Below are 21,286 nucleotides of genomic sequence, written 5' to 3'. Positions count from 1 at the left end.
TGCAGCTGGTGCTTCCACCCCCTGTGCCAGATGCAGCATCTCCATCTCCCCACATGCCGGTGCTGTGGCAGATCTTTTCTCTTTCCTTGTTGACAGCAACCCCCAGTCACCACAAAATGCTCATCTACTCATCTCACTTATTTCCAGCCTTTGGAAGGAAGGTGAAAAGGAGGGAGAAGAAAGCGGCATTACAGAAAACAGCAGAAGAAATAACTTCATGAAAATGATACCAAGAGATCTATAAAACTGGAAAGACCTAAAGGTCCTGTTCCTAATCAATAACACCCTCAAGATAAATACAATGCAAAAGACAGGGGAATTATTCAGCATCTGAGATAGAGAGAAGAATGAGAGCCTGAGGCAAATGCAGAAAAAGTTTAGTATAAATATTAGGCCAAGTTCTCAATAGTATGGTTTGCTCATGAAATTGTGTCTGTGATGTGCAATGTTTTGGTAAAAACACAAAATTCACTCTTGAATGCATTTAGAAAAAGGATCATGTCACAGCAATACACTGGGGTTCTCCATCATCCTGTGCTCAAACTCATAGCCTTAATATGCAGGATAATGTTTCTCCTTACAGGGTATAGAGGAAAGCTGCTTTTTCCAGCAAAGAACAGGATAAGTTTTGGGAGATGCAGTTGAATATGGCATATTAAATACACAACTGAAGCTTGGAATAATGTGTTTTTTGATACAAAGTTTGGGAATGCTCCTGCTGCGGTGATGGGCTTTGTGAAGAGTGTGATGCACCTGGTGGAAGCTGCAGTTCTCCTACTGAAATACACTGGAAAGCCACAGTGTTGTGTTAGTCAAACAGGTTAAGTATAGCCTGGAATTTTCAGGCTTAAAAGATAGGCAAAATGAAAAAGAAAAATGTTAATTTCAGTGTTTTCAATGAAAACCTTTCCTGTTCTTAGGTCATTCAACCTGTTTCATCCATACAAAAATCACTGTGCATGGTATGCAGAATGGAAGACATATATAAGAATAAAAAAATAATTTTTTTGGCTAATATTAACAGATGTTAGTCCACATCATGTGACTTTCTGTAGCCTGATGTAATGCTCTGTGTTTAGGGTCAAGGAACAATGACCTGTCCTGGAGGAATTGCTCTTTTTTCCACAATGAACACAGTGAAGAAGCAGGGAAAATATGGGGGACTACTGGTAGGGTAATTTTCTGTTCCTCTCTTATATATTGTCCATTGAGGATGGAAATCCCCGTGCTGCATTTCTGTGGTGGTACGTGGGGGAGAGCAGGCAGGTGAGAGGGAGGCGTCGGCTGTGCAGAAGGCTTTCATCCCATAGAGTGTCAGCATCTGCAGTGGCTTTACCTGGGCTCTGCTTTCTGTTGCAGTCTAGGGAGTTGCCAGGAGAGGGGGGGAGAATGGGGAAAAACAAAGTTAGGTTTATAAAGCAGATTTGTCTCTTGAGTGAGGAGCAATGGTGATGTATCAGTGAAAGTACCAGGCCTTGGCTATAGGGCTGTACATCCTCAACTGCATGTTAAAGATTAAGGGAAGTCTCCAATAGCCCAAACTGCCAGTCTCCCTGCATGTATTTCTGTGAACACTGGCTTATGCCACAGGTTCGGGTGATGCTGTTTCTTGTTTACACAACCACTGGCTTCTTGGAGCATCTGCCTTTTACTCTCACCATGATTAAATTGTACAGGAAGAACATGTGTTTCTCAAATCTCCCTGCAGCCCTTTGGATATGACTGTTTTAAGTTTGACAAGGGGAGGCGAGGGTGCACATGAAAGTGTGCAGTTCTGAGTTTGTTCTTTTTGGTGCTTTCATATTGCAAAGATCAATAATTTACCTCCTGTCAGGTGAAACCAGGAGATTAGTTGCATTAATTTTTGAATGCTTTCATAGTGTGTGTAAATTGATCTTACCTTGCCGAAGTCATGTTTGCAGCCCTGCCATACTTTGGTGGCAGGGGAGCTGAGCTGTGCTGGCTAAATGTACGACTTAAAAAGCAGTATATGTGAATAAACATAGCTGTTATAACAGGAGGCAGGGAATCATCAACAAACTGGTGGTTTGATGGGGCTGGGCACTGTTTTAGTTTAGGTTGCTTATTGGATTTTTCACCCAAGGTAATGTTTCATAGTCATTTGTTGTTTTCTTCTCAAATATACCTTCTGCTCTTGGTTTTAGCTCATCATCTATACATACACCACAGAGCTTTAGGATTATTTCCAGTGCTCTCAAAATGGCCAGTCAGCCCTTACCCAGCTTTGTATGATTGCCAGTGCTTCTTGTATATGACAGGGGTGCAGAAATGCTGTGCTAATGTTTGGGGGAGTATGTTTTCAGCTGAACCCAGAGCAAGTGGTGCTGCTTGTCCTGGGCATCTTGGTGCAGTGGCGCTGTGGTGGCTGAGGTACTGTGTGTGTTTGACCTGGTGGGCACTCAGTGGGTCTCAGTCTCCTCTTGCTTCTGCCTTGCTGCCCAGTGCAGGGAAATGGTTTCAAGTGCCTCTGACTCCTCCCAGCTGGCTATCTGGCTCTCTGCATGTAGGTTTGGGCTCATCCAGTGGGCTCCTGGCACTGAGGAGCAGTCACTGTAGGAGGGGAGTGATGCCTGCCCAGCAGTATCTTTGTGTGGAGCAGAAGTCCTTCACAAAGGCATTTTTGGTCCATTATCCCTCTGCAAATACTATGCTTGGTAGATATTATAGTGCCACCTAAAATGTTGCTTACTTACATTACCCTGAAAAAATGCTGGTGATAATCACCTACCAGCAGGCAGTGGTTCCCTCTCTGTTGAGAGGCATCAATTGCCTGCTGCAGCACTGCTCCCCTCGACAGCACAGGAACTGCCCTTGGCCCACGGCTCTGCTCTCTGTGCTACTGTGAATAGATGTAATTCTCTGATCACATCTCTCATTTGTGCATTGATTTTGAACTAATGATGTGTTTGTGTGTGCATACCTGGCGGGGGGGGGGGGGGGAAGGAAATACTAGAACTCCTCTTTCATTTTGGACTGTATAGCTCAGAGCTGCTGTGGAGGTACTGCATGTAGCACTGCTGCTGTGCCTGGGTTTTTATGAAGTCTTTGGAAAGATTTAATTAAAACTGTTTTCTCGATTTCATCTTCTGCAGAAATGGTCTTTTAAAGGTTCTACCCATGGGCTATTGTTTATCCAATTTAAGGTATTTAAATGCAGAATATTATTCTGGTGTATTTATTCTGTAGAAATCTAGGCTTAATTTTTTGCCTAAACAGTTCGGTGTTATGTGGAGGAGATGCAGTCCACGTTCTGCAACTGATATGAGAGGTGAGATTGAAATGAGTTTGACTGTCTTCTGCATTTTATCTAAAGCCTGCAGGTAACTTGGCCTTGTTGTGTCTGAACATCATAAGTATATATTATTTTTCTATTAAAACATTTTCATACATATCACTGTCATTTATACTGTTCTGTATTTAACTAAAATATGTTTTCCTCCTTGATATTTTCTCTAGTTGTGGTCACTGTGCTTCTATTCGGTTTTTCTATACAAGCTATTCACTCAATCTCTAGTGCTTGCTTTCAGGGTTTGTTTATGAATTGAATATTGTGATGTTTCTAGGTGTTCCCACAAGTGCAACATGAAGGCTTACCTGTTGCATTTCCATTTCACCAGCACTCAGATTCCCCAAGTTTCTCAAATCACAGCTGACGATTCAGCCAAACCATGAAGTTACCTGTGCTGGTGCTGTAATGAAAACACCCACTGCTCTCCTGTGCTGGAAATCCCATTGACAGACTCGGTTACCCACAGCTCTTTTCCCCATACATCATCCTGGTTTCACAGACTCCTCTGCTTCAGGGAATTTCTCACCACAAACACAACTGACTTTCCCTACTGAAAATTGAGCTGCAGCAAATATCTTACATGGTCAATTCTGTTCACCCACAAAATATGACTGGCCTTTTCCTCAGATCCCAGTCAATGCCTTCTCCTTTTAATTTGCTCTGCTTTCTACCTTACATTTATTTATTTCTGCAGCCATATTCCCAGGTCATTCCCTAGCCCTGTTCAAAGAGATCGGGTTTGCATCTCCCTAGTGCAGGATGTCTCCAAAGTCAGCAGCTCTTTCTTTGGATAAAATGCAGTCCTTATATCTCTGCAGACCTTTTCCCTTGCCAGAAGATCATCCCGCTCAGACACTGTTGGCCTGGTCCAGCCTGCTCCCATCTCCCTGAGACCCTCTGTTCTTGCCAAACTCCAGCCCTTGGTGGGGTCCATCTCCCCTGAATGCAGCCCTCTCAGCCAGGTGGACAGGTCCCAGGCAGACCCAGCTGCAACACAGCTCCCTGACCAGCTCTGCACACCCTGCAGGGAACTGACCAGAGCAACTCTTGGTATGTATCTGATTTTAAACTTGTATGCTTTTGAGTTACACTGCACAAGACCATACAATAGCTCCTATGCTTACAGTATAATTTCCCCCTATTAGTTTTACTTTCCTCCTATGGTGCCAGTCCTGTATTGTTATTCATTTTATGTATCCTTTATCATATTTGTCAGTAAGTCTCCAGCAGACACAAAGCAGCAGGGTTTGTTTGCAGCAGTACAGCTACCAGCGCTTGGCAAAATAGCAGTGTAAAATCATTTGCATTAGAGCTAATAAAGATAGCTGGAATGGGCCCCAAAATATGTTCAATAAACCAATAAGAGTGACTGCTGTTTATACTCCTACTTTAGTAAAACTAACTGGTTTTCATTCAATGTTTATAGTACTGTAATTGTGTGGTGTAGTATTTTACTGCAATTTAAAACTAATATAATGGTCAATGCCTGCCTTTAAATGCCGACAGTTTGCTAACTATTTCCGGTCTCATGCATCATGCATTTTATTTCCTCCATATAAGGGTAGGGTGAATGTCTCACCATGCAGTTCACTGTACCTCCTGGTAAATGCTGTTTCTTTTCTTGTGGCCATTATAACTTTCACTTTGGAGAATAAAAGCATGTTGGGGTTTTTTTTGACCCCAATTATTGTTTTCCAGAAATCTTCTGGAGGATTAGAGAGATCATACTTTAGGAAAAGAAATATATGAATTAACCAATTAGTAGAATTACTTGGAAGTCTAGATGCTAACATGCTGCTGTAGCTTCCCTCTGCATTCCCCTCTAGCAAGTTCAGCTTATCTATCCCATGGAAATGATTTATTTAAAATAGAAGTGTCAGACCTTGAGACAATAATATCCTACCAAATCTAAATGTCTTGAAAATATGTGCTTATTCTGAAACATGCACATATTGGCTTCCATAAAAGAACATGCCTATTTTTTAGCTTGTTTGATGCACGCCAGCAATTTTTTACAAAGAGGATAACTGAGAGACATTCTTAATAATAATGACAAATAAATAACATCCCTTTCCCACAACACTTGACAATGCAAGGATGTTGTATAGGATCATTATAGGCAAAAATAACAGGCAGAATTTGCCTCTACCCTGTGCCATACATGAAACAACAAATCAGTCCATACGAAGTTCATTTAGCCATATTTTACATCTTCTAGAACTGGAATTGTGTAGCCTACAAAACAATTTATATTTTATCTGTACCATCTAATTAATTAAATGGCCCCAGAGTACCAGACTCACAAATCTCGTTAATAGCTGAATACTGAAATAAAGGCTGTTCACCCCTACTAGAATAATATTTGCATATCTCCACCTGCGATGGGTAATAAGTACCTGCCACAAATCAGAATTATGAATTTTGCACGCCTAACAAAACCGCAGGGGAAATTATACCTCAGACATTCCATAATAATTGCAGCTAAGCTGTTTAGTGCCATCCACTTATTCTGCCTGAAGTGTTTAAAGCAGCAACAGTTGTAAATGAATTCAGGCACACATTCAAGAGAAAATGTTTTAAAAAGTTTTTCTGTCTTGCCATATGTAATTATCTTTATAGAAATGTTCATCTACAAGTTATAACATGCTCATATTTAAAATTGCAAATTAAAAAGTAAGCTCCTCCAATTTAAGTACCTTTTATAAAAGCATCTTTTAAAGTTTATTCCGATGATACAGGAAACAGTTTGGGCCATGTTTATCCTATTGCTCTCCCAGAATTGGTGTTCTGGTCTATAAAGAACCGCAGCGAGGGGCCTGATTTTCCAGTGCTTCTTTCCCCAATAACTAGCAATTCCTGGGGGATAGTTAACTATTAAAGCTTGGACAGAAATATACAGCACTGGAGATAGTCTTTCACTGGCCAGGTAATTGGGGCATTAAAGTAGGCAGCATGAGTTGCCTGTGATTTCTTTATTTCATGACAGGAATGGAAACTGCATATGGAGCAGAGCTGGGAAGGAAGAGACGTGAGATGCTGGTGGTCCCAGCTTCTGGATGGGAGTGTAATGGAATGATAATGCCCATAATGTAGTGGTTTGACTTCGTGAGAGCCCAAAAGCTCTTTATAAGCACAGGTCCTGCTCAGTTACTCTCACTAGGACAAGTCTAGGAATTGGACCATGCTTTCCTTCGGGAACACAGGTTGGTCTGTGGATATGGTATCAGTCCATCCTCTGTGTGTGTATCTGCTACTTGTGGCACTGTGTGACAATTCTCACTTTATCAACAGAAGCACAGAGATCAGGGCACAGGCAGTGTTTTGAAGCCTTAGCAGCACATGGTGCATGTTCCACCTGTCTCCAGGTGAAGATACGGAGACACGGGACAGCACCTGTCCCTGGTCCCAGACTGCCTCTCTGCAGGAGCTGACAGGGGACAGGTCTTTGCTACTGCAAACATGAGGGATTAGGCAGCAGACTGGTGGTGACAGCCCTGCTGTCTCTCGTGATATGCATGCATGAATCGTTATATTACAGACTTTAGAGAAGGCAACAGACCAACAAAAATAACTTCTCCTTCACTCTGGTTCTCACTCAACACTTGGTGTTTTATAAAGGGCTGCGCTTTCCCTTTCTGCAGCAGAAGTAAACAGAGCCAAAACTGCAGTCTGAACTGTATTTGTGATCACTGAAATCAGCTTATAATTTTAAAGCTAGTCTTCTGATTTTGGGGTCTTTTCTCTCAGTAATGCACAGCATGGGCAAGCCTGGGTATGCCCAGGCTGAAGGTGGCAGTACCCTGGAGGAAAGGGAGACACAGGGGAACTCCATTTGTATCAGATGAGTAGGGCAGATACAGCCCAAAAGAAGGCACTAGATGGCAGGTGCAGAACAAAATGTCCCTAAGGAAACCATGTCCTGGAAATGGGCTGGCAGTGTGGGTAAGCATTCAAATGCACACATTTGTAGACAACCAAACCCACCTGAAGGTCGGGTTTATGTTATTTTAATACCAGTCACTGTAGCCTTACAACATGCAAATATAACATCGTTAAAATGCTTGCTGTCCCTCCAGAGGAGGAGCAGGAGAAGCTAGGAGAGGATTGCTCCTGCAAAGGCAATGGTACCCTATGCCAAGACCTGCCAGTGGCACACAGACCCTAGGGAAGGAGGCCCTAGGGCACTGCAGTTCCTGTGCCTATAAACATCCCCATCTGTATGCCACAAGGGTAGCAGTCATTTTGCCAATGTTTTTAGTAAAGGATTAAAAAAAATTAGGATCTATATATATTCAAAAGGAAGGGGCACAGTGCAGCAAGTCACAAGACGATGATTAAGTCAGGTTGTCTGATTCTGCCTAGAATGACAGCAGTGAGTCTAAGAGTTTAGGAAAATAGCTGAGAGCCTATTACCATGATGAAGTGTAGCTTAAAACTTCATTTCATATTTTAGCGGACTAATAGATGAGGTCACTATGGATTTTTTTTCATATTACATAAAATGGCTATAGAAACTGAACCATAATCTCTTACTAACTTACACATTAGCCCAGGGCAATAAAGATGTTTTTGTTGGAGGCAGATTTCATGAAAATTTGTTCGGTTTTATCTCTGAATACTGAACTATGCTGAAGGCATTTAAGTATCCTGTTGGGACACTGTCCTGGAAAGCAGTTACTCTCAAAAGGACAGTGAGGTCATTGGAAAAGCTCTATTTTCTGCCAGAGGATCCTGCCCTTTCTCCTCTGTTCATCTGCCATTCTTTTACCTGAGCTACGAACAGAGGCCAAATCACACTCTCAGACTGCAATCCCTGCTTGCTCTCTGATGGATTCAGATCTGGAACCAGCCAAACATGTCTGAAAGGGAGGCCCTGGTCCTCTTGCCTGTTTTCTTAAGTTTTGCTAAGTCTTCCTTCCTCTCTTTCTGCCAGCAGTGCAGGATCCTCTGTCTCTCCAGCAAGGTTGCAGGTTTGCTCTTCAGTTCACATCTCTTACCTGCACCATTCCCAAAACCAGCAGGCTGGTCCCCTGCTGTAAATTGCCGCTTTTCCCATCTTGTCTGGAAACAATTAAAATGTTTACCCCAACTTCCTCCATCTTATCTTGTCTTTTCACAGAATCCTTTTCTCTAACACTGACAAATGTAGATCCAGTTCCTGCTATCCATCCAGAGCATTGTGACAGCCATCCCTTCCCCAACAGCTTGTGCTGTCCAGGCTACCTCCCTCTATGCAATACCTCCTTGCTAATTCCCTTGATTTCACAGATAACGTAATCTGCTTGTCATCTTCCACCCATCATCCATCACTTGGTATCAACCTGTGACTGTCTCTTGGCTCTTACTGTCATTACAGGAGGGTTACATTTTCTATCAAGCACTTCATGTCTTTTCCTCCTATTCCTGCACTTTCTGTCCCTTCAGTTGGCAGCGATACCTCATAAGCCTGGCTTCTAGCATTGATTCATCACTGCGTGTTTGTCTCTGTAGTTTGTATGTTTGGAGGACTGTTGGCAGTTCAGGGGTTCTCTCTTTCCCACAGGTGATCCCTGCTTTCTCACAGACACTCACCTCTCTTCTGGACTTTGTCTTCCAGTTCCATTCTTGTAGAAGCTCAAATACATACAGAAAGTGGAAGAGTATCCCTTCACTAGAGCCAAAGACTTTATAATCTATGCTAGTAGCTAGTAACCTCAGAAAATGCTAATTTACTGCTATGTAAATGCAGCAGTGTATGGTCTTAGCAGCAGTGTTACTTGGGCTTAGCCCCTTTCCAGCTGTATTCGTATCAGCTGGCCTCTGTCTGAAAAGCAGATGAGGAGTTGGCATTAGCGGTTTCTTTCCAGAAACTATTATGCAGAGAATAATCTCTGATTGATGAGGTCGTGCCCCACTACCTTACAAAGAAACACATGTGTCTCTCCTAGATTTAAACCTAAGGCCATACTTGGCAATCAGTCAGCAGTTTCTCATTGATTATGACTGGCAGGGATTTTTATTATGCTTATTTTTTATTTTATTTCCTTCATTTATCTAAATCTACCAAATATTTCTGTTTAATCTTTCAATCTATAAAAAGTACAGATTTCATCTTATGTGATGCTTTAAGTATGTATGATAAAAAAATGTTTTTTTCTTGCATTTTCCATTCATATTGTAATTTTTTGTTCAAGCTTAAGCAGTCCACGTTTCATTGAAAACCCCCACACTATTCATATTTCTTTCATCCCTTATAAGATGGTAAAAGCAATGTTGCTTTGATGAAATTTGGCAGGTAAGAGGATGTAGTTGAATCATCTCAAACCCCTGGAGTTTTGGGCCTCCAGCTATTATGGTAGAGAAGCTATGAGTATTCAAAAATTGGTCCTTTGTTTGCACTGCATTTCCAAGCCATCTGTAGCACACAAAAGCCACAGCTCTCTTTACAGTTCAGAATGAATATTTAAAAGTTCAGTTTTAGATTTTATTTGTAGCACTTCAAATCTCTCTATCCCATCTGTCTTGTGTCTCAGAGCAGTTACATTCGACCATACTAGGCAATGTCAGTACTTGGTCTTACAACTGGAAGTAAACCCTAGTTCCCTTCCCTTTGGTATCATAGAGTATGCACATGTATGATCAGGATCTGCATAGAGGACTGATAGCATATGGTTTTATGCACTAAATTATTATGTAAGTATTAACAAGCAACTGCAAATATCAAGTCGTCCAGTCTGAAACTTGCTGTATGCTTCTGTAGAGTGGCAGAAAATACCAGCAACTGCGTAAGTGCTGCTGGCTCTGGATAGTGTAGCATGGCACCCTGGAGTGGCCGGCAGCATCCATCCCAAACTGGGCTGGCCCTACATTGTGAAGCTGTCCTTGGACCCACACGGTGAGCCTCGGCTTTCATAACATGGCTGAGAAGTGACAAACACTCTGAAGAAAAGAGAAGGCACAAGGATATGTTTCAGGATGAGGATACTCATGTCAGCTGGTGTGGAGGAGGCCATAGGGAAAGGGGTTGGAACTGCTCACTTCAGCTGGTGTTGGCGTATGCATTCATATAGATTCCTATATATATGCCTCTTTATTTCATGGAAAATTTAGTAAGAAGCACAGAGCTTCCTTAAATTACAGGAAAATAACTCCTCATCGTCTACTTGTATCAGATTCAGTATTTTGTATCTAAACCTCAGCTGCATCTGACAACAACGTGCAATTTTTTTCTCTTCTGTGTTTAACCGGATACCTGAAGTCACCTTTTCTGAATCAGTGGTGTGAAAAGAGAAGCAACGTATCTTTCAGAAAAAAGTGAAAATCATCTACCTCTCATTAAGGCATTCTTCGGTTCTGGTAAATTGTTCATTCTTTCTTTTTATTCTGTGCCCTTTCCTGAGTTTTAGTGGGATGTTTGTTAGACTCTTTAGGTGTAAATGAATCATTTCCCTTAATGGAGTTCTTCTCTTTAATATTATATTAGTATAGAACTATATAAGGTTTTATATATATATGTATGTATATATGTGTGTATTGCCATCTTTTTCTGGGAAAATGAGCAAAATATGTATGTTAACACGTATCACTATGAAAAACTTCTCTGTCTCAACAAGATCTTAAATACAGCAAGCATGTTGCAATTCACCATGAAAAATCTGTCCTAAGGGTTATGTTGTCTTCATATGAAACGAAATGAGTAAATGAATGAAGACTATGGTATCCTGAAGTGAGGTCCGGGGAATAACTGAAAGAATGGAGCTTGTAAAGCCAACAGTTTATGTTCTTAAGGGTATATTATATATCATCATGTCATCAAATAAACTTAGGGTAAGAATTTTTCAGGTTAGTATATTGTTACTATTTAATAAAATTAAAAATATTTATTTTAGAATACATGCAATTCTGACATATTTGGTAGCATCACAGAATATTCTGAGTTGGAAGGGACCCACATGAACCATAGATTCTTACAGTTATTTAGATAGATCGTTAAAGAAAGCTGTGTGCAAGTCTAGTAGGCACATGTTTTCATTCTTACTCAGGTTGTCCATGAGGCCAGATTCTTGCTTTTCCAAAGATAAGCACTTTGTATAGTATCTTAATTAAATTTCTCACTGATCTGTGAAGATTTATACCACTTTAAAAAACAAATGGAGCAATGAAGAAAGTAATACATTTTTTCTGAACTGAATAAATCAGAGGGAATAAACTGTTGCTTCTGGTAGCACTGCCTCTGACACAGAGCTCTGAACCTCACTGGGAGTTGTAGGTGTGCTTCATGGCTGCATTCACATGAAAATAAGGGGTGTTTTTGCAGTGGTGTGTTGTGTCTTTTCCTAATGAAAGGCAGCCCTACCTTCTGGCTTTGCATTTACTTGAGTTTTTTCTTAGGCTTTAAAATAACGAACTTCTCTTTTGCACAGACCTCTGTCATCACCTGCTAGTGCTCCCTGGAGAATAGACAGTCACAAAAGTGAACTGTGTTTCTGGCTGCATATAACGTCCGACTCTTAGTCCGTGAACTGCCCATACAACCATTCCTGTTGCTTCAAACAAGTAGTCCAAAGTAAGTATGAGAATTTGACTTTAAATGTTGTTTTGGATATTTTTTATTTGGGCAGCTTTTGTCTGGTATCGCTTAATGAGAGGCCAAAAAACATAGAGAAGTAAAGTCATATAATGTGCCTAAAGCACTTTTTACTGAGATCAGTTCAGCTTACATGGCTGCAGTAGTGTCATGGGCATGAGCAGGTGACACATGCTTAAAACTTCTTGGGGCTGGAGAGGATTCTGCTGGAGTTAAGAAAGGCATGATAAAGGCATTTATTGACGGTAAATTCTTTCTTGTCAATAGTTATCTAAATGTTCCACCTCACTGTACTTTTGTATGGAAATGGGAAGTAAGTTTTGATCTTCAGATTTTAAAATCTAAACTATAAAGAATTTTGAGGAAAGGTGAAAAAAAAATAATTCATCTACTAGTTTCCTTTACTTTGGGAAATGAGTGGGAAAAAAGAAAGAATTTATGGAAGATAGGAATCAAGGCTCCTCTGGCTGATGCCCTGAGTTACTTTGCTAAAGACAAAGCTTGCAGAGTGTTGTTTGCTAACACGGGCTAGCCACAGTTAACTGGATATCAGGGTTTTGCAAAAACTCTTCAAGTGAGGCAAATAGTCAAAAGAAAGAAAAAAATGTCACCAATTTCCCTGTAATAAAATCTCTAAGTAGATAACATAATGGAACCTCAGACCATGTCTTATGAAGGAAAAATATTTAAAACCAAAGACAACAAAAAAGTCTTTCTCTGGGGAGCTCTGTACCCTTTAGTCTCCAGCTGACCTATCTTGCCCTGTTGGAAAGGCCCGAGCTCCCCAGCGAGCTGCCAGAGCTCTGGAAGCATCTGGCAGCCTTTGGTCTGACTAATACTTAGAAGTCTCTAGGGCTGTCTATAGTCTCAAGAAATATATAATTTTTTCATTTATTCTTTTATAAAACCTTTGTTCCTTCTACCGAGATGTGTGGCTGATCCATTGTAAATCTTTGTTCTACATGGTGGTTTTAATCCTTTTGCTTTGTGTATATAAAAAGCTACAACTTTCCTGTGCTTTGCTCATCTTTATCCTCAGCAGTGAAGTTCTTTCCACAACAGAAAGTCAGTAGGGTGGAATGGATGCTCCTGCCCAGCTGCTGCCTGCCCATTTGTGCAACTGTCCAGACCTGTTCACCTTTTCTGCTCCAAAGTGCATTTAAATATCAAGGTGGGGTTGGTTCTAATCCAGGATTTCTTAAAATGGGAACCTGGAGTTAGTGTGCTGAAGCTTTGACTGGTCTCAAAAAAGCTTCCTCACAGTCTGAATTTCACAACAGGTTGTTTTTTGGGCATCTCAAGCATTGATTTAGGAAGTTTTAGACATCCAGATTTTGGATCTGGCCCCACCATCCTGCAGGTACACAGTGGGACTACAAGCTGTAATCTCTCTAAGCAGAAAGATGTTGGAATAGGGTTCATCTCATCCAAGTGTATGTGTGCTCCCCTCTCCTGCCTTGCACACCAGGAACAAGCAGACAATAGCAGTGCTTTGCACTGAGTTCATGCTGTCTGATTGCATAATCCAGCTGCTTCAGTGTAAATCGAAAAAGATTTTGAAAATGTGCAGATGTCAAGTGCTGACAGAAAAGGCATTTAAAAATACAGGAACTCTAAGATTCTAAGAGAGCATATAACCTGAATTTTTCAAATAATTCCACCTGTTTTGTCCTCCCCTTCAAAAAGTGAGATCTGGGGCTGCTGTGTGGCTGGGCTAAAAAAGCCAGCACACGTCTCCAAGGGCTTACTGAAGTAATGTTTCTTTTAACATGAACTAGTGTAACCTAGGGACCACTTTCTTTAGGACAACTAATTCTGAAATATTCAGCAAACTTTCGCTGGCAAATATGTTGCATTTAGTACCATTTAATATCAAGGAGTGAGACCAGTTAGAGTGAGAGGAGAAAGATGGCTGTCTGTTAAATCCCAAACCCTGTGAGGCAGCTGCTTTTCCTGCCCAGCCATCAGCACTGCAGTGCTTCAGGGAGGAGGAGAGCTGTGGAGAATGAGGTAGAACATATTTTGGCTCTTCCTCCAGCCTGGCCCAGAGCATCCCTGCCCCCAGCTTGAGGAATGTGCTCCTCAGGAAGAGGATGGGCAGGAGTTTGGGTCCGGCTGGGCCATAGCTACAGAATAGGGTTGAACTCGACATTCTGTCAGGCTGGCACGTGCTCACTCTGAGTGTGCAATTGCACTTCAAGCCTAGTGTGGTCTGTGCTAAAGGCTGGAAGAGGAGAAGCTGAAATAGAGACACCAAGGGCAAGGATGAAAGTCCTCATTCCAGAGTATTTGTGTATTTATTTTTTTACCCACTATAATTTGTGAATGGCCAGGTCAGGTCAGAAATGCCCTTCTGTGCAGCACGGCTGGAGCAACAGTCTGGGTCCAGCCCTCTCTGGTGTTGCCAGCCTACCTCTTATCCTTATCCTCCATTGGGAAGTTCTATAGGTCATCTCAAAATGAAGAAGATAAAAGAGGTACATTTGAAGTCACAGCATTAAGATGCAAAATAACTAGAGGATTTTATATATTTTTATTTTTTATTAAATTTTTCCTTTCATAGGATGATGACCATTTGGTGCCCTGTAGCTGAAGTTTAAATAAATATTCATGTAAATTTTGAAAAATAATAAATTTTGAAAAAGCCAGTGGGGGGTTGGTTGGTAGTGATGATGATGATTAATGCTGAAAACAAGAACATGTGCTCAAACCACATGTGTGATTTTCGTAGGTCAGTTTAGGAAGTTGCAGAGAAGGAGGATATTCAAATATTCACTTGTTTTTGTAAACCCAAAGAGATTTTAGATCACATATTCACTGAACTTCCAGAATTCTATCAGGCTGCATGTATGCACTTGTTAGTCCTTAAACTAGTGAGATGTCATTAAAACATTCATTGACACAGCCACTGTCTACGTTAGCTAGACCTTCAGTATTACTAATTCAGGTCTTCCTGCATTTGCATGCAGCACCTCAACTACAAGGCTTTAATGCTGTTCTCTGTTTTGTTCTGCTGTCAGGTATTCAGCTCTAGTGTCTTCTCCACTGAAGAATTTCTATATTACTGCTCTGAATGCAATCTGTTTTGTATGCTTGTGAACTAGCTCTAGGACTTGAAAAAAACTATTTTATATTCTGCACTGGTTAATTTTTCATTTCTCTGACACCTTGGTGAAAAGTAGTCAACACAGTTAACAATATACATTGTGCAACAATAAATATTTTATTGGATATATAATCTACACAATTTACAAGTTTGATTTTTCTCTGGGAGTCTGAATAAATCCATAATTTTGAATACTTGGTGGAACCTCATTTTTTATAGTATACTACTCTATAATCACTGTAAAATGTATGATTTGGTTTTTAATGGGAACTATAGACATTACCTTTGTTTTTTCCTAACATTGCTAAACTCTAATAAAGCTACTTTATAGGGAGAGTAGTCTGGAAAAAGAAATATGGAGGTTTCATCCTGGGAACTTTATATAATTTATATGCTAGTAAATTATAGTGTATTCCTTACACAAGATAACATTAAGGAGTTCCTTTTTTAAAATACATCTAAATACTTGTATATCTAGTTTATATATGAATTTGTTGTGTGGTTGTTTGGTTTTGTTGTGTTTTTTCATTTATTCTGGTGGAATGAACAGATTTCTTTATATATGTCTAGCTTGTGGTTCCTATCCTTGTCTTAAGCCCATTGTAATTAAGGAAAAAATTCTGTTCTTTTCTGCTCTAGCATTTCCACTCTACACCTACAGGTTTATGTTTCTGTTCATGGTTTCATATACAGGAATGCAGCGATGGAGATTATTTGGTTTCTTTATATATTAATAGATTAGGCTTTTACTGTTGCACACACGTAGAAACTATACTTGATCCAGGAGACAAAAAGATAAATTACTCTGTATGCAGGGTATTGAATTCCTATCACTATATTGTGATATATTAATTCTTCTTTAATGCATTTATCCTCACTGTGTGCCTGTGAGATAGGGAGTCTAAGTCATAGTTGTCTCAAAGATTGGGGATTAAGCCACAAAAAGACCCAAAGCAACTCAACTGAGGCTGCACAGGATGTTTGTAGCAGAATAGTGAGAGATCACAGCTCTGAGTGGCAATGTTAAGTACAGGATCACCCCCCCTCTGTTCCAAGGCTTCAGTTCTTGCCTCAGAAGCTATGCTTTCATTTTGTTTAAATAAAATTCCTTTTGAAATAAGCCAGCAGTTCTAAATGCAAGTATCATAGTCTGCAAGACAACTAAGGGATTCTAAATATGATGTTATTGAGAATGTGATTCCCCACTGTTTTCCCCTGTTACTTTTATCTTTCTGGAACTATTGACCAAGTCTCTTGATGGAGCACAACAACAGTAGTGCCTATTTGAATATAAACAAGATTATGAAAAGAAGATGTAGCAGCTGATGATTGTGGATGGGTTTCAAGTACATAGGAAGAAAAATATTTTCATGTCCTCCAAAGGACCAGCAAAGAAAGGACAAAATAAACAATGCCTACCAGAGCAAAGTTACCCAGCATAGCTGGCTACATTTAGGATGGTGAATACTTTCCAGAGAGGGAAAATGGAAGCTCAGGTGCTCAAACAGTTTGAAATGAGACTGGCAAATGTGTTCAGAAAACAATTTGTGATTAAAGCGTGTCTGTTCTGATTCTAATGTTTGTTTCTGTGAAAGAAACTCATTTTTGGTAATGCCTTTGTTCCAAAACCGGTAGCCTAAATATTGATCCATGTTTGCAAAATTGTGCAGTAGGTGCACAGATTAGCTCAAGGTTCAGAATTCCCTTGGGTAACAGGAACTATCAGTTGTGTCTCCCAGATGAAGATAAATGTGTTTTCTGTTGACAAAACAGTCATCTTTATTCTTGTAATGGAGGACTTTAATACTGCTTTTTTTTAAATGTCATCCACCTTCCCAATATCTTTCTTTTCCACCTTATCTGCTCTCAAAAACTCAAGATGAAGTAACCTTACTGCACATAAACACTTCTTGAAGTTTCATTAACCTCCTCTAGCCTCTTTGTGTGCACTTAGTGACTAGAAGATCTTTACAACCACTTTAAAAGTGATTATTGTTCTGGCAGTACCCTCCACAAGGCTTGCTGTCTTGCCATTGAACTGAATGGGCTGTGCACAGGACAGTATCTTGTGTTTTAACTGGGAACAGTAAGCCACAGATAAAGGAATTCAATCATCTTGCTGTGCTAAGTGTAGCAAGTTCTTTGATTTTAGACCTATGGATCTTTATGTAAAACTCCTTCTGTATTTTCTTCTTCCTTTAATATCTACCTTTTTTGTTTCTAATCATCCTTATCCAGTTCTTCCTTTTCCTTGTCAAAGATATAGCTGTCACTGGGCTGCCCCTTGCTTATCATCAGCAAACCCACCTTTCAGAAGGATCTACCTGTTTTCCATGTCTGAAGTCAGTAAGATTTAGCCTTGTCATCCTTTATGAGAGTCCCATCATTGACTATAACCCCGTGGTTGACTGCTGTGTTATGCAGAACTAGGCAGGCTGCAAGGATGTCAGATGTGGTATTGAGTCTGTGCTTTGACAATTGGAAAAGACACTGAGAATGAGATTTCACAATCCCAGAAGACCTTTGAGTGATCAATGAATTCTGAGTAAGTGAACTAGTAAGTGAACTTCTGCTGGTATGAGGGCAAAATCAAATTAGATCCATTAGCTGTTTCTGTCCTGGATAGCCACTGTTGCCTAGAAATTATACAATAAAAAAGTAACTAAATCGGATGTATGAGACAGGGGATCAATGATGTGTTAGAATAAATGAAATGTAGCAGTAAATCAAGCACCTAAAGTATAAACCATATTGTAAAAATCTTGACAATAAAGAGACAGTTTTCTATTTACAATATTCACAAAAATTAGGACTCAGCAGAGTGAGTAATAAATCTTGTTCAAAGTTTGTTTAGTAAACTAGTAATGTTATAAGACCGAGCTTTGATACATTCATAAGATACAGGCTCGTCATGTTACAAGGCAGCGTTCTGATGTGAAAATGCTTGTCTCATTATTAATAATTGACAGAGCACATGATGTTATTCACTACAGAAGCCTATTAACTGAGCACTGGTAGCAGGATATAGTTGCTATATATATTCCTACTACAGCAGGAATAGTCTGTCCCTAAGCGTAAAATAAAAGGCATTAACTAATCTATGTAGTTTCCATTCAGTTCTTTGGACAGTGTCCACTTGCCACAGAGTAGATTAGTGTGGTCAATGTGGAGAACAACTTCTCAAAGTCTGTACCATACCTTGAAGCTTCTCAACTGTCCAAAATTTTGCATTTAAGAAGGGAATTGCTGCTGAAGTGGGGCCACTGACTACAACTAGTGTTTATTAATTTCTATGAATATTAAAGAGAACATCCACCAAGGATCAAAGCTACTTGTGATTGGCCATGTGCCTGTGTTCTGTGATGTTCACCACTTTCTTCCCCCTCTGCCTGACATGCCAATGAACATGGGTCATTGAAAGAGGCAGCTGAGTAGGATCTGGTGACAGCTATGACTTGAGAAAGTGGAAGTCATAATTCATCACTCAAATCTGAATTAACAGCTTCACCCACATCCTAAGTTATTATGTAGAGAGGTAAGAACCAGAAAATTCTTTTTTTTGTTTGTTTTGTTTTCTTCCTTTAAGAGAAAGAAATTATATTCACAACTTATAACTCTAAGGTCCTTAATGGGTTTGCAATTAGTCTGCAATTGTTCTTGTTTCTTCAGGGACAAGAAAGCCTAAAATATCCTGGTTTGTCATTAAAATTATCAGATTTATAGAACCGGTATTTTGTAGTCAGTATAGCCTGTTCTCCCAAGTGGCAGACAATATTGATGACATGTCTGCAAAAGGTGGGTTAGATGGTCCAAACTGCTGAACAGTAGCAAGGGTACTGATGTCAGTGAAATGGAGCGTTCTGTGCTAGAGCAGAGCTTGGAAAGGGATGTAATCTTTTCACCTTGGGAGAGGAAGCGGAATGTTGTTTTCTCATTCAGGTTAATCTTATTTATAAAATGTTAACTTTATGTCAGTTAAGTTGCAAGATGAAATTTTTTCCTAATAATAAATCAGCAAGTGACTTGTAGATATACTGAGTTAGAGCATCTATGGCATGTCATTAGGATGTAGCAAATGGTCCCTAGATGCTGTATTATATTCAGACCAAACCTATTCTTCTTCTCTTCTTAATTAGCAACTAAAAGATAAATAATTTTGCTGTCATTGCAGCACAGTAACAACCAGGGCAAGGCAATGACCAGTAAACTTTGCCCTAAATCCTGTAGCAATAAATGCTCAAACAAAAAAAATCTCCCCACCCCCACTTCTTACTTTGATTTATTAACTTGAGATGAATGATTTTGCTGTCAAAGTCTGTCAGTGCCATGCAATGAAAATAAAATCGGTGGCAGTGCCTCGTGTATGAAGCCACTCATAGTATCTAGCCTTAAATATTAGCACTGAAGCTCCAACTCTAGCCTGCTCCCCACCCCCATTCATTAGCTTTCTAAATCCTCCTGTCTTTGTGGAATCACTGCAGCAAGTTGAAAATGATATATGTAATGAAAACCCCTGTCTGCCTAGTGCAGAGAGGGTGGAGAAAAAGACTTTGCTTAGTAGTCACTGCTGTGCTGATTCCAGCAATGATTAGTGCAGACTTTGTTAGAGAAGCTCAAGAGCAGAATATTAAGGCACAAAAGGGAAACTCATTGTTTCTAAAGATTTGTATCTGCCTGGCTGGTTTTGTTTCCTTTTTGGGCACTATGACAAAATGCACTTGGATAATTTAGTGGGAAAGAAATGCATACGTCTTTGAGGCTTTGTTATAATTTGGGTCTATTTTCAATCTCGTGCTATAAATACAACATTATCTTTTCAGTATGGGTACCTGATGAGCAAGAAACCATACAGTTTCTGCTTCAAGTGCAGACAGAGGCAAAGGGAATGACACTGCATCATATTGCAGTCCAGTTCAACTCAGTAAATTGTGGGTATGGGCAAAAATATCAACAGATAAATATTTCTGAGTTTTTGTTAACTATGTACACACAACAAGATGTTGGCTATTTAAAAAAATATTTCATACTTTTCTGCATGACACACAAAAGATTTGATTTCTCAGAAGCACTGGATTTCACAGTGCTGATGTAAGTCAATGACAGTGTGGGTGTTCGGCATCTCTGATGCTAAGCTATAGTTGTACCTGATAAGTCAGGGTAAGGAACCTGGATATTTAATAATCCTATGCATAATAGAGGACTCAAGCACATTCTGCCTCATAACGTGAAACAAAATCTGTCTCATAACTATACAACAGTGGTTATTTTCTTGATGGGAATGTAAATTTATTATAGTCCAGATGTAGCATAACCTAAAAGACCAGCAGTGCAACTTTAGGGCTTGAAGCTCTATGGCCATCCCTTTGCTTTCAATGAATCTATATACAAGCTGTTGTTGCTCAGGCACAGAAGGTTTGAGATGTTTGCATTCATGCATACACCACCACATTCTTCCTTCAGGTGTCTGGACAAAATTTCATCTGTTTCTGAAGCTCTTTTATGTCACTGGACTGTAGAATATGTCTTGGAGACAGATGTTGTTCTTAACTGCTGGACTTTATAGTCAGATTGTGTTGTTAAAGATGCTTTTTAATTGACTTGGTATTTATCCCACGTACAGCATATAATTCAACTGTTGTTTGTATCCTAGTATACCTTGAGGTGCCCATGGAGATAAAAGCTTGTTTAATACCCAACATGCTGGAAATTTGTATTATGAAAAAGTCCTTGCCCTGAAGAGTTCTATAATTTTCAACTAACATGATGTGAAAAACAGGAGGAAGGAAAATGGAAAGCATGGGGAAGTGAAATGAGTTGCCCAAGTTCTTTCAGCTGGTTTCCAGCTTGTAATCCAGTCCCTGAGCAATGAATCACACTGCTTACCAAAGGCCAATTTGTGAAGGAATGAGCTCCTACTGCGAAGCAACAGGCTAATACATGCCTATTGACTTTCCTGCCAGATCTTCCCAGTCTTGGCTCTATGCTGTGCTTTGCTACTCAGCACAATGTCCAAAAATGTTCACAGCATAGCTCAGAGGCAGCAACAGACTTGGAGAAAGCCACAGATTATGCTTTTGTGTGTGTGTGTGTTCTGGATGCGTGTATACAAACTCCTCAGGATGGCAGAATATTACAAACAGCTACAACTACATTTGATTAATGTCTTTCTCAAAATCCACTTTGAAAAACAGCCTCAGGTATTAAAATGATCGACATGAAGTGCTAATCAGAATGATGCATATTTTTAGGATACAAGAACTCTGGGCTAACAGTTCTGAGTCTAGAAGTGCTTACTTTTTCTCAT

The 21,286-nt window shown here is 40.0% G+C and overlaps 1 long non-coding RNA gene across 1 annotated transcript in view; it reads left to right on the top strand.

The window, feature by feature from the left end:
• The first annotated feature begins 3,043 nt into the window (after window positions 1–3,043).
• The window catches only part of LOC113998262, an 80,918-nt gene continuing 62,675 nt past the window's right edge, over window positions 3,044–21,286 (top strand). The window contains exons 1-3 of the long non-coding RNA XR_005562419.1: window positions 3,044–4,360; window positions 10,548–10,645; window positions 11,713–11,855. This is a non-coding gene — a long non-coding RNA (uncharacterized LOC113998262). The remainder of the gene's footprint in view (window positions 4,361–10,547; window positions 10,646–11,712; window positions 11,856–21,286) is intronic.

This window comes from Pipra filicauda, unplaced genomic scaffold (assembly GCF_003945595.2).
Source record: "Pipra filicauda isolate LSUMZ 115617 unplaced genomic scaffold, ASM394559v2 scaffold135_size2527700_pilon, whole genome shotgun sequence".
In the NCBI taxonomy this organism is placed as follows: domain Eukaryota; kingdom Metazoa; phylum Chordata; class Aves; order Passeriformes; family Pipridae; genus Pipra; species Pipra filicauda.
The sequence above is the reverse complement of the archived record's forward strand: the minus strand, read 5'-3'. Positions and strand labels throughout refer to the sequence as shown.